General features: G+C 38.8%; 1 protein-coding gene across 1 annotated transcript in view; it reads left to right on the top strand.

Annotated features, from left to right (window-relative positions):
• The window catches only part of sorcs2 (sortilin-related VPS10 domain containing receptor 2), a 355,821-nt gene that overhangs the window by 279,526 nt on the left and 62,747 nt on the right, over positions 1–13,548 (top strand). The gene's annotated exons all lie outside the window — the stretch shown is intronic.

Raw genomic sequence — 13,548 nt, 5'->3', positions numbered from 1 at the left:
TGCTTTAAGTCCCGTCGTGTGCCCAAGTTAACAACACTGCAGAGGCTTTAGTTAAGACTTTGGCAGTGATCCCATTGATTGGATAGATTTGTAGGGATAGAGCCCTGTAAATTGGACACAGCATTCTTAGAGGGCCATAAATGAGGCCATGACACTGATGATGGCGGGGTGGTCTGCAGTGACAGCTAGCAGACAAATCATGGTGGGTTATATATTTTTAAAATCATAAATGTGGTGCTAAAAGCTTCATGAGGCTGCGATTTGTAGTCATAGAGATCGAGGAATCACAAGCTAGTTTATGCCCTGAGGGCTGACTTTAGCTTTGATTGTTGTTTCTTCACATGTATTTATTATTAAAAATTAGAAATTATAATTTTTTTAAAAAAATCCAGTTTCAATAACGCTAAAGCAAGGAGGGCTAGAAAACACACAAAACAAGAAAGTGAGCTGAGAAAATAGAAAGGAAAGGAAAAAAGAAAAAGCATAAAGACAGTCATTCTGAGAGAGATGGTAATAAAATTACTGTGGAGTGAAGTCAGATTTGTGGGAAGACAAATGATGTGTTGAGTGTGTGACTTTCAGCCTCCACTCCATAGTCCACAGTTCCCTTTGTATTCCAGCTGCCTAAAGCTAGGCAGGCAAAAAAAAGATTTACATCTCACAAAATCCCTTCACACTGCTGAGAAATCTCTTTTTTCCTTATTAAAAAACCCACTTCTTGTCAAATTTCCCAAAACACTGTCTGCCAGCCAATTAAATACTCCATATCTGTTCAAATCAATTATCTCCACCACACAAGTGCCCTGCAACAGTGTTGTGAAATGATTGAGCTAATGGGTTTTTGTTCCCACGCACGCAGTATCAAACCTCTCTGCAGCAATTAAGATCATTATCCACCCTTGTGTTTTTGTTTAAACCCATTTCAGGTCCATTTTGCCAACTCGCAGGTTCAGCTTTGATTGAATTCCAGGCTAGGAGCGTGTTGCGTACTTTTCAACCCTGTCGAAACGCATCGCCCAAAATGTGCTTCACTTTTCGAGAGCTGCGGTCACTTTCCTCCTGCAGCTCTCTATAGCACAGATAGTTGACCTTGTGGTGAAAAGACCAGTCAGCACTTCAATTACCTCTTTAGCTAGATGTTGTTGAAGTTCTTGTAAAATTATTCACTTACGGGCAGCCTTGAAGAAAAAAAACTTCAATGTAGCCATGAAAACCATGAAAAACACTTGCTTATTGTTTCGTTCAGTTGCTAACTTTGTGTACGAAAAGCTGTTTACTTTAACCATGACTTCATCACAACGAGAGCAGTGAAGCGACGGATGATGGATGATAATGGAAACGCCATGCAAATATCGGTAATTCGCAGCAGCAGCAGCCTCCCTGGCGGGAAATATTTGCATATTTACAGTTATTACAACTTGCTCGTGGGTCTTTTCTGTGAAAGAAAAGAGTCCGCCGCTCAAACTGATCAAAATAATATCACAGTTTTATGCATTGCTGTGTTTCTCTCACTGTGTGCTATAAAATATCGATGAGCTTTTGAACTAAGCTTGAAAGGATTTTATCGTTCGTCATGGGGACTGTCGGAAAAAATCCCCTAAATTAAACATCAAAATGCGTTGTGTGTATCTGTCTGCTGGAATAAAACAAGCGTTTTCTGATCTGAAGCTGCTGTCAACAGGACAATATACTGTGCTGGGAAATAAAGCAGTTTCTATGGGACTTTTTTTTATGTGTGATCATGGTTTTGTTTTGGCACATTGTGTTTTGGGTTGAAATATCAGGACTCCAGACTAACTTTTTCACTTGTAGCACCCAGTTGGTGGCACCATGTCATGATTTGGTTGCACCTCTACCTCCTTGCATGCTGATGCATTCCCTACTTTTGCATTGATGTAAAGATTGGTAATAACTCTGTGCATTTTGTTACCAGTCTTTTCCTGGAGGTCATCTGATATCACTTCTATAAACTGAACACGGGCTAAACTCCTCACTTCCTGAACATCCGCTTATCGACAGACTCTATAAAGTGCCCTAAAAGCCTCACATGCAGGTTCCTGTAGGTGCTGCTAGGTGGCTGCACTTCACTCAGACAGTTGAGTTACACAAAAATGACTTTAGAAATAGTAAAATAAGGCGTTTTAGTGTCACACTTACTTAAACTGAAAGCAGGTAGTTTCATCTACTTGAATAGAAGTTTCTAAGAGTAAAGTTTACTGTGTGCAGAACACATTTTAAGCATCAGTACTTCAGTGCTGGAAGCCAAAATCATGATTGTGATTATTTTTTTTTATTATTTTGCAGCCCCAGTACTGTGTTAGTCATTGTGATTGAATGTTTTTCTTCTTCAGTGGGTCAACTGATCTGCCTGAAAGAGTGAAACCTGCACTATTTATCAAATGGAATACCAGAGATGGGAGTTGGGCCTCCTCCTTTCTCTCCTTACTTAGTTTTTTAAAATAATATAATAATATAATATATAATATAATAATATTCAGTTAATTAGTGGATTTGGGAGTGTTTGTGTAAAACCATGTCTACCAGTTTAGTGAGGGGATGCCTGCAGCTCCCTCACAGTGACTTCATCGTGTACTGCAGGGTTGCAGAGAGCTCTTGTTGACGTCTAGAGGAAAATGCAAAACAACAGCTAGCAGATAAACAATACAGAATGGCATCACAACCAATAGAATTCACTGTACCACTAAAACAGCTCCGATCCGTGGAGGCATGCAGTCTACTAGACTTCTGAAGGTTCCCTGTCATGTTTGGCAACAAGACTTTTGTGGGAATGTTGTCTGCCACAAACAAGACTTTTGTTTTTTGGCCTTATTTGATAGGTTAGTAGAGAGGCAGACAGGAAAGTAGGGAGAAGAATGAGGGGAAGAGCTGCAGTAAAGGGCCGTGAGCTGGAATCTGGTCATGGGTCGGCCGCTCAACCAGTTGAGCTGTCGGGACGCCCAAATAAGACTTTTCTAATCCAACATCTTGTTGGTTTATCCCTCCTTAGAATACTTTCATTAGGTGTTCACGACTGGTCATACCAATCAGTTTCTCCTGTATCTTCAACTGTATAGATGCCATCTAATATATCCCAAAGCTGTAGCCCTTCATCGGATAAGTGAGCATAAAAAAAAAGTAAAAAGTGTTCTGTCCTCTAGTAACACTCTCGGGTTGAAACTTTGAATTTCAAAGTATTTCAATGAGTGTCGTTTAAAGGGTTAAATGCCCTGTTATAATTCATCTCATTGGTTAACAGCCATAATATCCTGGCTCATTGGTGTACATTTACTTTAATAATTGTGGGTTTATTGTTGAAGTTTGGACACTGAGGAATCAGTTTACACTCCAGATGTGTTTACTTTTTAAAGTAAAAGTATTGCCTGACTTTAACGTGAGAGATAGCTTATCAACAAAAACACCCATATCTGTTCGTGTTACAGTCATAGGAATCCCCTTAGAAGAAAAAAACAGCCCAATGTTGCAATAAGTGAAAACCACAGATTGGGTTACTTCACAGCGTTAACAGCACTGTACACTGAGATGTTTCTGGATGTGGTCCGGCTCTGCTTTCATCTGGCTGGGCTTCCCTTGTGTGTGTGTTGGTGTGTGTTGGTGTGTGTTGGTGTGTGTTGGTGTGTGTGTGTCCAGCAGCAGCAGCAGCAGGGATATTTATGCCAGTCAGAGCGATGCTCCCTGTCACTGGTGATAAGTGGTAATTGAATTTTGCCAGGCGGAGCTGACAGGGCAGGGCTGGCAGACGAGTGTGTGTGTTGCATGAGAGGCTCTTGGCAGCGTAATGCTTTTAATTGTGTCGGTCAGAGGCGACATGGAGGTCCGTCTACTGTAAGCTGCCATTCCAGGCTTTGTCAATCTGCTGTCTATCAGTCTTAGGGCTTCCATTGGTCATCTCTGCACCCTCACCCCACTGGTTGTACACAAAGATCTATCCACACAGCGCTGTTGTTGTATTTGAAACAGGTATAATACAGTGTGAAAGCTGTGTAGTGCAAACAGTTGCTGTAGATGTATCACTGACAACAGTGGTAAATGGTAAACAATCATAAAGCACCATGTTTGTATTGAAATCCAGTGAAAAATTATGTTAAAAAAACTCAAATTTTGTCATTTATCTGAGCCAGAAAACAGAAACATTCAGTTAAATAATGTTTGACCTGCAGTTCCATGAGGAAAATTAGCCAAATCTCAGTTTAAATTCATCATATTTAATTAATATCACTTTATTCTAAATGTCACATATTTTAAAAATGCCCTAAAATTAACAGTTTTACACCAGATCCTGCAAAAAACAAAACGAGACTGAGCTAGGCTGAACTGCAGGATGTGCCGACAGTGATTTATCAACACTGACTATTACATGTTTTTAAAAGAAATGCCCAATTTTTTTTAATTTATGGGAGTAAAAAACTGTAAAATCAGAAATAATCATTCATTTTTTTAATTTTCTGAGGAGCCTTGAATTAATTATGTGTGACCTGCAGTTATATCGGGACAAATGAACCAAATCTTAGCTTAAAAAAAATTCATTTCATGAAAATTATAGTGTTTTACTTATCCAATTCAAAGAAACTACCAAATATTTTATGGTTTCCACTAGGGATGCCTGACATTGGCAAAAAATGTAACATCGATCAGTATCATTATCTGTTTTTTTTTTTTTTTTTTTTTTTTTTTTTGCCTGTCATGAAAGTCGATAAAATAATGCCTAGATTTCACCGACATTTACTGGTGCACAAATGATGACATCATCAAACTGTTGTGAAGCATGTAAACAAGTGTATCACGTATGTCGGTATCGGTTGATATCGGAATGGGAAATTGAGAGTTGGACAATATCGGCATATTGGTTATTGGCAAAAAAGCTAATATCGGACATCCCTAGTTTTCACCAGATCCTGTAAAAAAAACAAGTCACAAAAAAAAGAGTCAAAAAGAGACCTTTAACTAGATTGATCTGGAGGCTGTGTTTTACAAACAGGAAACAAGCATGGAAACAAATTCAAAATGTAAGTAGTAAAATATCTATAGAATGTAAAGCTAGCATTTTTTGTAGTATTTTTAACATCAATGAGCTCTTGGATAAAAGCAGTTTATTTCACTTTTAATTCATTTTTTGTCAATAAAGTAATTAAAAATACTCAGCTTTGTTTTTTGCTCCATTTTCCCCCCTCAGAAAAGACATTTTTGTATGTATGTTGCATGTACTGTGATACACATGTAAATATAACAAGTGAAAATGTATATAAATGTCCATATATTCTCTGCTTTTTTGCTCTTTCTGTCTGTCTTTTTCTGCGTTGTTGTGATTTCCTCCTGAGTTCATTACAAGTTTCTTTTTCTTTCCATCTGCTAGTGACTTCCCACATTCTGCTGCTCTCCCTTCAGTCGTTCAAGGTGTTTTTCTGCTTTCGCCGCTCCAAGTTTGCAAGGTCAAAGCCCTCCTTCCTTCCCTCCCTGTCGGTGTCTTCTGCCCGGACATGCTCCGGAGTGTTTGTGGCAGTTGCAGGTTGAGATGGTTAGCTGATTAACCTTAGCGGTGAAGCTGCTGGCAAATTGGCCACAATTAATGTCAAAGTGCCAAAGCGTGATCCGATGCCGCCTCGCTTCGTCTCTCACTCTTTTTCTCTCACTCTTTTCTTTTCTGCTGCCACTCCCATGTTTGTGCCAAAGGCTGTGTGTGGAGTTTCATGTTTTGACATGGAGTGCTTTGTTTTGATTTCTTGGACTGTTTTTGTTCTCAAAGGTTGCTTTCCGTCTGTCTAGCTCCAACTTTTTATCGACATGGACTCTGTAACTCAGTGAATGCAAGCTTGATTTTAGTGTTTATCACTGATTTATCAGCACTGACTATTGTATGTTTTTCATAGAAATGCCCAAATGAAATCACTTTTCAGAGCCAGAAAATGTAAAAACAGAAAGAATCATGAACATTTTTTAACATTCTGAGTCCTTGAATTAATTATGTGTGACCAGCAGCTCCATCATTGCAAATCACTAAATGTGATCAAAATCACTGTATTTTACATATCTGATTGAAAGAAATTGCCAAAAATTAACTGTTTCCACCAGATCCTGTAAAAACCAACAAAAAAAGAGCCAAAAAAAGACCTTTAACTGGACTGGGTTGAACTGCAGGCAGTGTTTTACGTGGTGCAGACAGGGAACAAGTATGGAAACAAATTAAAAATGTAAGTACTATCACATGTATAGTATGTAAAGCTGCCATTTTTTCCCAGAATTATTAACACCTGTGGATCGAATTTGTACATGTTGGTTTCAGGTAGGGCAAAAAATGACATTTTGCCCCCTTTTTGAGTTATTTTTGAGTTATTTCTAGTACTGTGCTGTTTCAATAGAATTTGCAGGACTTTATACTTCATTGAAAAATTGAAATAGGAGTTTAAAAAAACATCCCTGAAGGCCAAAATGAACAACCTCTGGCTCTGTGGATTAAAGACACTTGAGACAATTCAGAAATATAATAAATCTTGTGATCCTTGTCATCGGGACAGAGTCAGATTTGCACAACTTCAGCAAAAACTGGCACTTTTCCTTCCACATAATCAGTTTAGTTCAATTCAATTTTATTTATATAGCGCCAATTACAGTTCAGACTGTTTCAAGACGCTTTACAGAACCCATATGCCTGAATCAGAACTCTAAAAGTGATAGTAACTATCAGCCTTATGTCATTGTGTCAGAAACCTGTTCTAAAAAGTCTCCACCAAATTTGATACAACAGATATGAAGCACAACAAAGCAACGTTTATTTTAGTCAGAATAGTACCAGGCAACCTGTTCACTTACTGTAATATACTTGGAAACCTTTGAAAAATTGACTTGTCCCACTCCAGACCTCCAGGTTTGAAGAGGTTAAAGAATGAAATAAGCTAAAAACAATTCACATTATAAAAATAATTGATATTTCCTTTATTCTCAAATCATCCCTGTATCCATTAATGTAAAGTTTTTTGGTGTAAATAAGAGGACAGTTGTGTGAGTTAACCTGGTGGAGGTTGTCCCTCCTTGATTCATCTGTGAGCTTGTGTCCATCCTCCAAAGAAAACCCCCGAGAATTTGAAAGTTTCCCACATGAAACACGAGCAGAAATTAGAAACGAGATGCCCTCGTTCAATCTTATCTCCGCTCTCGCAGTGTTCCCAAGTGATTGCGGTAATGAAAAACAGGGAATGGAATTATTTCTTGTTGCTGTGTTACTTCTGCTGATTAGTTTGCAGACCCGTTTTTAGCGACTCTGGAATTAAACCGGAGAACCCAGACTCGGTAGTTTTTGCAAAGTCACGGCGAGAAGGTCGAACCTGACGCCTGAGGCTGCATGTGAATGTGGTTCGTCTGTTTATGTATTTATGTGATAGGCATAGAGATAGACACCTGTCCGGGCTGTACCAAAGCCTGCTGGGATTAGCCTCAACCTTGCAAGACCTTGAGCAGGATATTTTTTGAAAAATGGATGGATGCTACAGATTAGCCAAAGACAGACGACAGACTTGATTTAAAAAATCTTTATAGGTGTCATCTTAAACAAATTTAATGTAAAATAAGGCACACACAACACTGGATAGAGGGAAATGTACAGCAAAGTCAATCTTAATGACGAATCTATGCACAGCAAATAATGAAACAACTGGGTTTGAATACATACAGTACCTTTGCACTGCCAAAAAGCCCAGATTTCTATCATATTTATTCATAAAATGTGTTGAAATTCTTGCCTCATATCTTAATATTTCAAATTTTGGATTCATTACAGCATATGATGTCTACAAAAGAGAAGGTCCAGGCACTCATCGTTTGCAAATATGAGGATTTTTAATGGAGGGCCAGGAACATTAAAAAGCACACCAACGCGTGTCGGCTTACGCCTTCATCAGGATGTGAATACTCACAGACAAAGAGAGCACCTAATTATAGTCAATGTCTCCAGGTGTGCAGTCACATGACTGACAGGTCTGATGTAATACCTTTGTCAAGCTCTAGATATAGACAATGGGCACAGAGAGCAGGAGTTTACAAGAGAATACAAATTTAACAGAAAAACTCAAGATTTTACAAAAAACAAGAAAGGTCAAAATCTTCATTGAGGCCAGGGTACACTGTGGCACTGCATAGCATATGATGTCTGTCTGGCTTTGCTTTGTGAAATTCGTACCATTTTCACATGTCAACACTATTTAAAACAGTAAAAATCTTATTTTTGTGCCATTTCACTTTATATTCTTAAGGAATAATTAAGCCAAGGTTCACAGTGTTTTGCATCCGGTCTACATCCACTACTTTACCTCTTCATAAATGTTCTCTCACTCGCTTCTTCCTGGCAATTCAACAAGAGCTGTATTATTCAGTGAAATTCACAGGGAACTAATAGTTTCCTTTTCTCCATAATACAATACTATAAATCTCGACTTTACTATGTGAAGTGCTCTTAGTTAATGTTCTGAAGAGCTGCTATATAAACAGAACTGAATTGACTTCATTGCAACTGAGTTGAGCTTTCAATTTAACAATGAAACTACACTTTGTGGAAACATGCGACAAAGTTTAAAGTGGTTCAAGCAGACATATTAGACACATTGGTGTCTCCATATAACATGCCCTTTTTGCTACAACAATATCAAGCAGATCTTGCAATTTGCCGGTATATTTGGAAGTCCATGCTACTGCAAGGCACTGAACCCCAGAATGCCTCCAACAAGAACATTTTGTTGGGTTGCTCTTGGTGTCAAAGTGTTTTTAATTAAAGAATTTATGTTCTGACAAAGCACCGGCCAAATTAACACAACTTATAGAAGGTATTGTTGTCACTCCTTAACACTTTGATTGCTGAGCTTTGTATATCCTTGTGGAGAATTAGTGTCAGCGCCTACATGCCTAATACGAAACCTGTGCATTTTCTGCATTCACATAGATGTTTTGACAATATGATCAGAATGCATAGGAACTTAGATATTCTTGGGATCAGCGGATTTTCACTAAAGTGAAAGTGTCTAATATATCAGAGATAACATCTAACAAGACAACCGGACACCTAAAGCATTTATGTAAGTTGCATCAGGCAGTTTGTCTCCACCAAACTAAAATAGTCATAATTTACACTTAAGGCTATTTTACATTTTGCTTTACTACACGGTTTCAGTTATTTTTGATATTAGGCAACATCAAGCCAAACTGGAAGAGGTTTTTGCAATCAAAGGGCATCCTAGGAGGCTGTAAAATGAAGCAAATGCAGATGTGGCTGACACTGTAGTTCCTAGAATGACCACTTGAGGCTGCCTCCAAAAGCGAGTCGCTACCAAGAGACACTAATGTTAAAATGATCAACTTTATAGCAGAAATCAACCTGTTTTCAGCCTGATGCAATATACGGTTTTGATCTCTGTAGCTATTTCCTTGTTCATGACAACTGTAAAGGAAGTACGTTTTTATATAACTCACCCGTTTAAATCGAATTAACGTTTAAAGTTGCAGAATTAAGGGATTTGTGCTAGTTTTTTCTTTCTCTGAAATATCCATTTTAATAAGCACCAGTAGAATTCAACTCTGGTACTATTTTGAGAGGACGGCATTTCTGCATCCATGGCTTCGCTCCGCCCCATACGTGGTGTGTTTTTCCCTCCTATAGCATAATGATAATGAGGTGTGAGACTAGGAATCAGGTACTGCCAAGGTTAAATGACATTTGTGTGTTTTTAGAAGTTTATTCAACTATGGTCTTTCTCATGGCTACGCAAAGAACCCTAGCTCGAAGTTATCTGGAGTTAGCGCTTGCTACTTTTACCTTTCGTTTGATATTGGCTCATTAATTTAGAACAGCAAACTAACACCTGTGACATGACTGAAAGGTAAACCACACCTTCTAACCTAACAAAATCCTTAATTTTCACATTATTTCACACAGATTTGATGATCACTGATTAATACCTGCCGTATTGTACTAAATATGAATTCAAATGAGATTACTCTGACAACTTGAGTTGGTTATAGGAGACTTTCTGACTCTGTATTGACATAAAATGACAGTCACGTATTTCATCTGTGAACAAACACAATGCAGCTTCCCAATTTAAATTCATATCACTTGTTGTTGCCGCCATTATATTACTGTTTCCCCATGCCAGAATAAAGTCGTCATGGAGATGAGAACTCCCAATGGTGCCCATGTGTAGGCGGCTGACACCTGAATGGCAGTCATCAGCAACAGAGGGAAGTCTTTCAGGTGCAGACCTATATAGTGAAGCTCTACTTCCCCCACACTCGCACGGCTTCAGGCGGGGAGGTTTGGGTTTTTTCAACTTTATGTAATTAAGTCGAGAATAATTGCTCAGAGGTTCCTCTCTTCCTCTCCTCCCTCTCACTCGCTTCTCCACTTTTTTACTTGACAGAAGAATGTAATTAAAAAAGGGGAAGAGAGAAAGAGCTTTCCCGAGGTTTGATCATTGTCTCCATCCTCTAATAGAGAGCTTAGACCCGCCGTCTATCATCGACAGCCACAGAGAGACTTGTGGGGAACGATGGCGATAGAGAGATCCATCAGTGGGAGGTAGAGTGATGGAGAAAGGAAGGAGACAGCTGAGGTACACCGAACATCAGGCAGTCACAGAAAATGTAAAGAAGTGGGGAAATAGATCAAGGAGAAGAGACAGCGAAGGAGAAAGTGATGCATTATAGTTATGGAAGATTGAGTGTCAAACAGGAAAAGGTTCCCTTGTCGCTAATGACATTGGGAAAGAGATTTCTCAAATGCGTCAAAATTTACGAAAGATTTATAAGTTATAATTATGGTTTCATTTATGGCTGATCATTTACTAATCAGTTATAGGCTATTAATAGGAAGAACTTTTAGGTGAAAGTTATAGGCATTGGCTCTGCCCTTAAATTGTATAAGTCATAGCATTAACATGTCAATATTAAAGTGATTCTTCAGCAGCTGTAAATGTTGTGTGATTGGAGTTTTCAGGGTAAAACAAGGTTCAAACAACACAATACTTTGGTTTGAAGTGATAGTAATTGCATCAGATTAGGCTCTAAAAAAGACTAATTCATGCCATGATTTAACACCAGTGTGATTTATCATCTGGAAGGAAGTGCCTGTTGCTAACCAGAAACAAGAAAAATAAATAAACTGAATGATACTGGCTGTCTTGTGTTCACAAACACCTAAAAATGAAAGAAAGATTCATCTGTGGGTAGTCTCTCCTTTAGCCTGTCAGTCATTTTGTTCTGTTTGCTGAGAGGACTTCGAGCTCCTTTTGGTCAACATTATGAATCAATAAGTTGGTGGATTTTGTTACAGGATGTGAGAGGAGGTAGAAAATTCTGTCTGGTCAGTCTTTTTTATCAGGATGTTATGCAATGTCCAAGATGCAGCATCAGTTGTTGTCAATTATGATGCAGTAGGTTAAACTATCAATTGCTGTGCCCAACTCTTGTCCTTGGTTGGGTTCTTTCTGTGTTGATGTCGCGTTGTCTGAACCCACCATTAGTGGTCCAAACTCTTGGTCCATTTAGTGACTCAACCCCACTCTAACCCAACTGGTCAAGGCAGATGCCTGCCTTCCCTGAGCCTGGTTATGTCGGAGGGTTTTTGGTTCCTTCCCACCATCGCCGACTGCTTGCTCATAAGGAATCCAATGGCAGCTTTGTATTGTTGGGTTCTCTGTTCTTTGTTTGAATTTGTAAGGTCTTAACCTTACTATGTGAAGTGCTATGAGGTGACAAATGTGAACTGGCGCTATATGAATAAAACTGAATTGACCTGAATAGTGTATGATGGAGGAGGTAAAACACCAGGAATGTTCCACAACTTTTTTTTTCATAACTGATCTATAAAGTTAGGTGTTCGCCTGCCATCAGGAGCAAATTTGGGTTTGTCCAAGGACATTTTGATATACAAATAAGCTGGAACTTTGCAGTTAGTGGACAACATGTTCTGAGACCTGAGCTGCAATCTCTATCAGTACAATAGTGGGCCCTTGTCAAGAGAAGACACTTAGCATTGCATTTTTTTGCGGTGTTTCACCCTCCTGGGGTTGTCCTTTACCCTTAGAAATGATCCAGCATTGTCAAGCCATGAGTTATGTGATAAACCCTTTATGAAGAGAAGTTTTATTCAAGGCGAAAGCAATCCATAATCAGGCTATCTGAAATTTCTTGGGTATTCATTGATGCTCCAATTAGCAACAGGATACATGGAGGGAAGTTTGGTGGAAGGTTTGTGTCACTAAGCATACTTTGGAGTAGATTGACGAGCTAAAGAACCAATTAGCTTTACAAACATTCCATTCTTCATAATCTATTTCAAAAATATCAGTTTGTGGTCAGATTAGAGTGGTTATCTGCTTCTCCATCCTGAAACAGGATGATACACTACTTTTGAAGTAGAGAATTGGAAATATGAATTATTTGTAAAGGTGCCTTACAGTCTCATGATCAAAGCCGGCAAATATGCCTTGAGGTATGCTTTGCTTTGTGAAACTACTGGTTCCAACCCCATGATTGAAGTTTCACCTTCACTTATAGATAGGAGTTTGTTCATTTAAATGTATAGGAGAATTGAAAGAGCATTGTTTATATCCACACAATGTCTTTAGGGTGCATTCCCTTCAGAACTGTCCAAAGGCAAATGCAGCATCTGCATTCAGAGACAATGATTTTGAGGACTGGTATGTGGGAGGGGTGTAATCTGCAAAAAAAAAAAGAGCATTGTTTCCTCGCTCATTGTCTTTTGTGAAGCAGAATATTTGGTGTCTTCATTTCTGTATAATTTGGGAAACCTGTGTGTTTAATATAGCCGAGTGAACTGCCTAATATGCATTTGTATTTGAAATGCGCACAGGAGCTGCTTTCAAACAGTGGCTGAAGAAAATAAAAAGACACAAAGAGAGGGGAGAGTGTATCAAGCCCTTGTCAGTCACAATCTCTGCGCTCTGGGAGGCTTCAGATGGAGGGAGTAGCTAGCAGATAACAGGGCTGAATCTAGGACAGGCAGTTACGTACCACACACACATAAAAAACCGACCAATTCTTGACTGTATCTAGCCTCACTGTCAGTCTCGGCATTACCACACACACATACTCTCTAGGTCTGTCTATTTCTTTCATTTTAGCTTAATTTAAATTGGTTTAAATATGCTTTCTTTGGCGGGAAATAACACCCATATGAAAGCTTACCAAAGATATGGTAATGAAGGTGATTTGTGACATTTTTAAATAATAAAATGCTAAACCAGCTATACAGATTATAAGACTACAAGTGTGTCTGTATGTGTGTTTGCTCACAATAAATGTTTAATCTTTAATTAGCTTTTTGCTTGGGGTCATGTGTAAAAGTTGACCTCCTTTAGAGTCTTTTCTGTGTATCAGTGTTTTCCTCTGAAGTCGAGCCAAGACGTGGGATTTTGCCGGTCGTGTTCGTCCGCCACCTCCAGTGTAATACAAATGCAGCAGCCGGGGAGGAAGTTAATATGTATAATGCAGGAGAACACCTCCAGCTAATGCATTTGCGCTGTTGCC

This window comes from Amphiprion ocellaris, chromosome 23, assembly GCF_022539595.1.
Source record: "Amphiprion ocellaris isolate individual 3 ecotype Okinawa chromosome 23, ASM2253959v1, whole genome shotgun sequence".
In the NCBI taxonomy this organism is placed as follows: Eukaryota; Metazoa; Chordata; class Actinopteri; family Pomacentridae; genus Amphiprion; species Amphiprion ocellaris.
The sequence above is the reverse complement of the archived record's forward strand: the minus strand, read 5'-3'. Positions and strand labels throughout refer to the sequence as shown.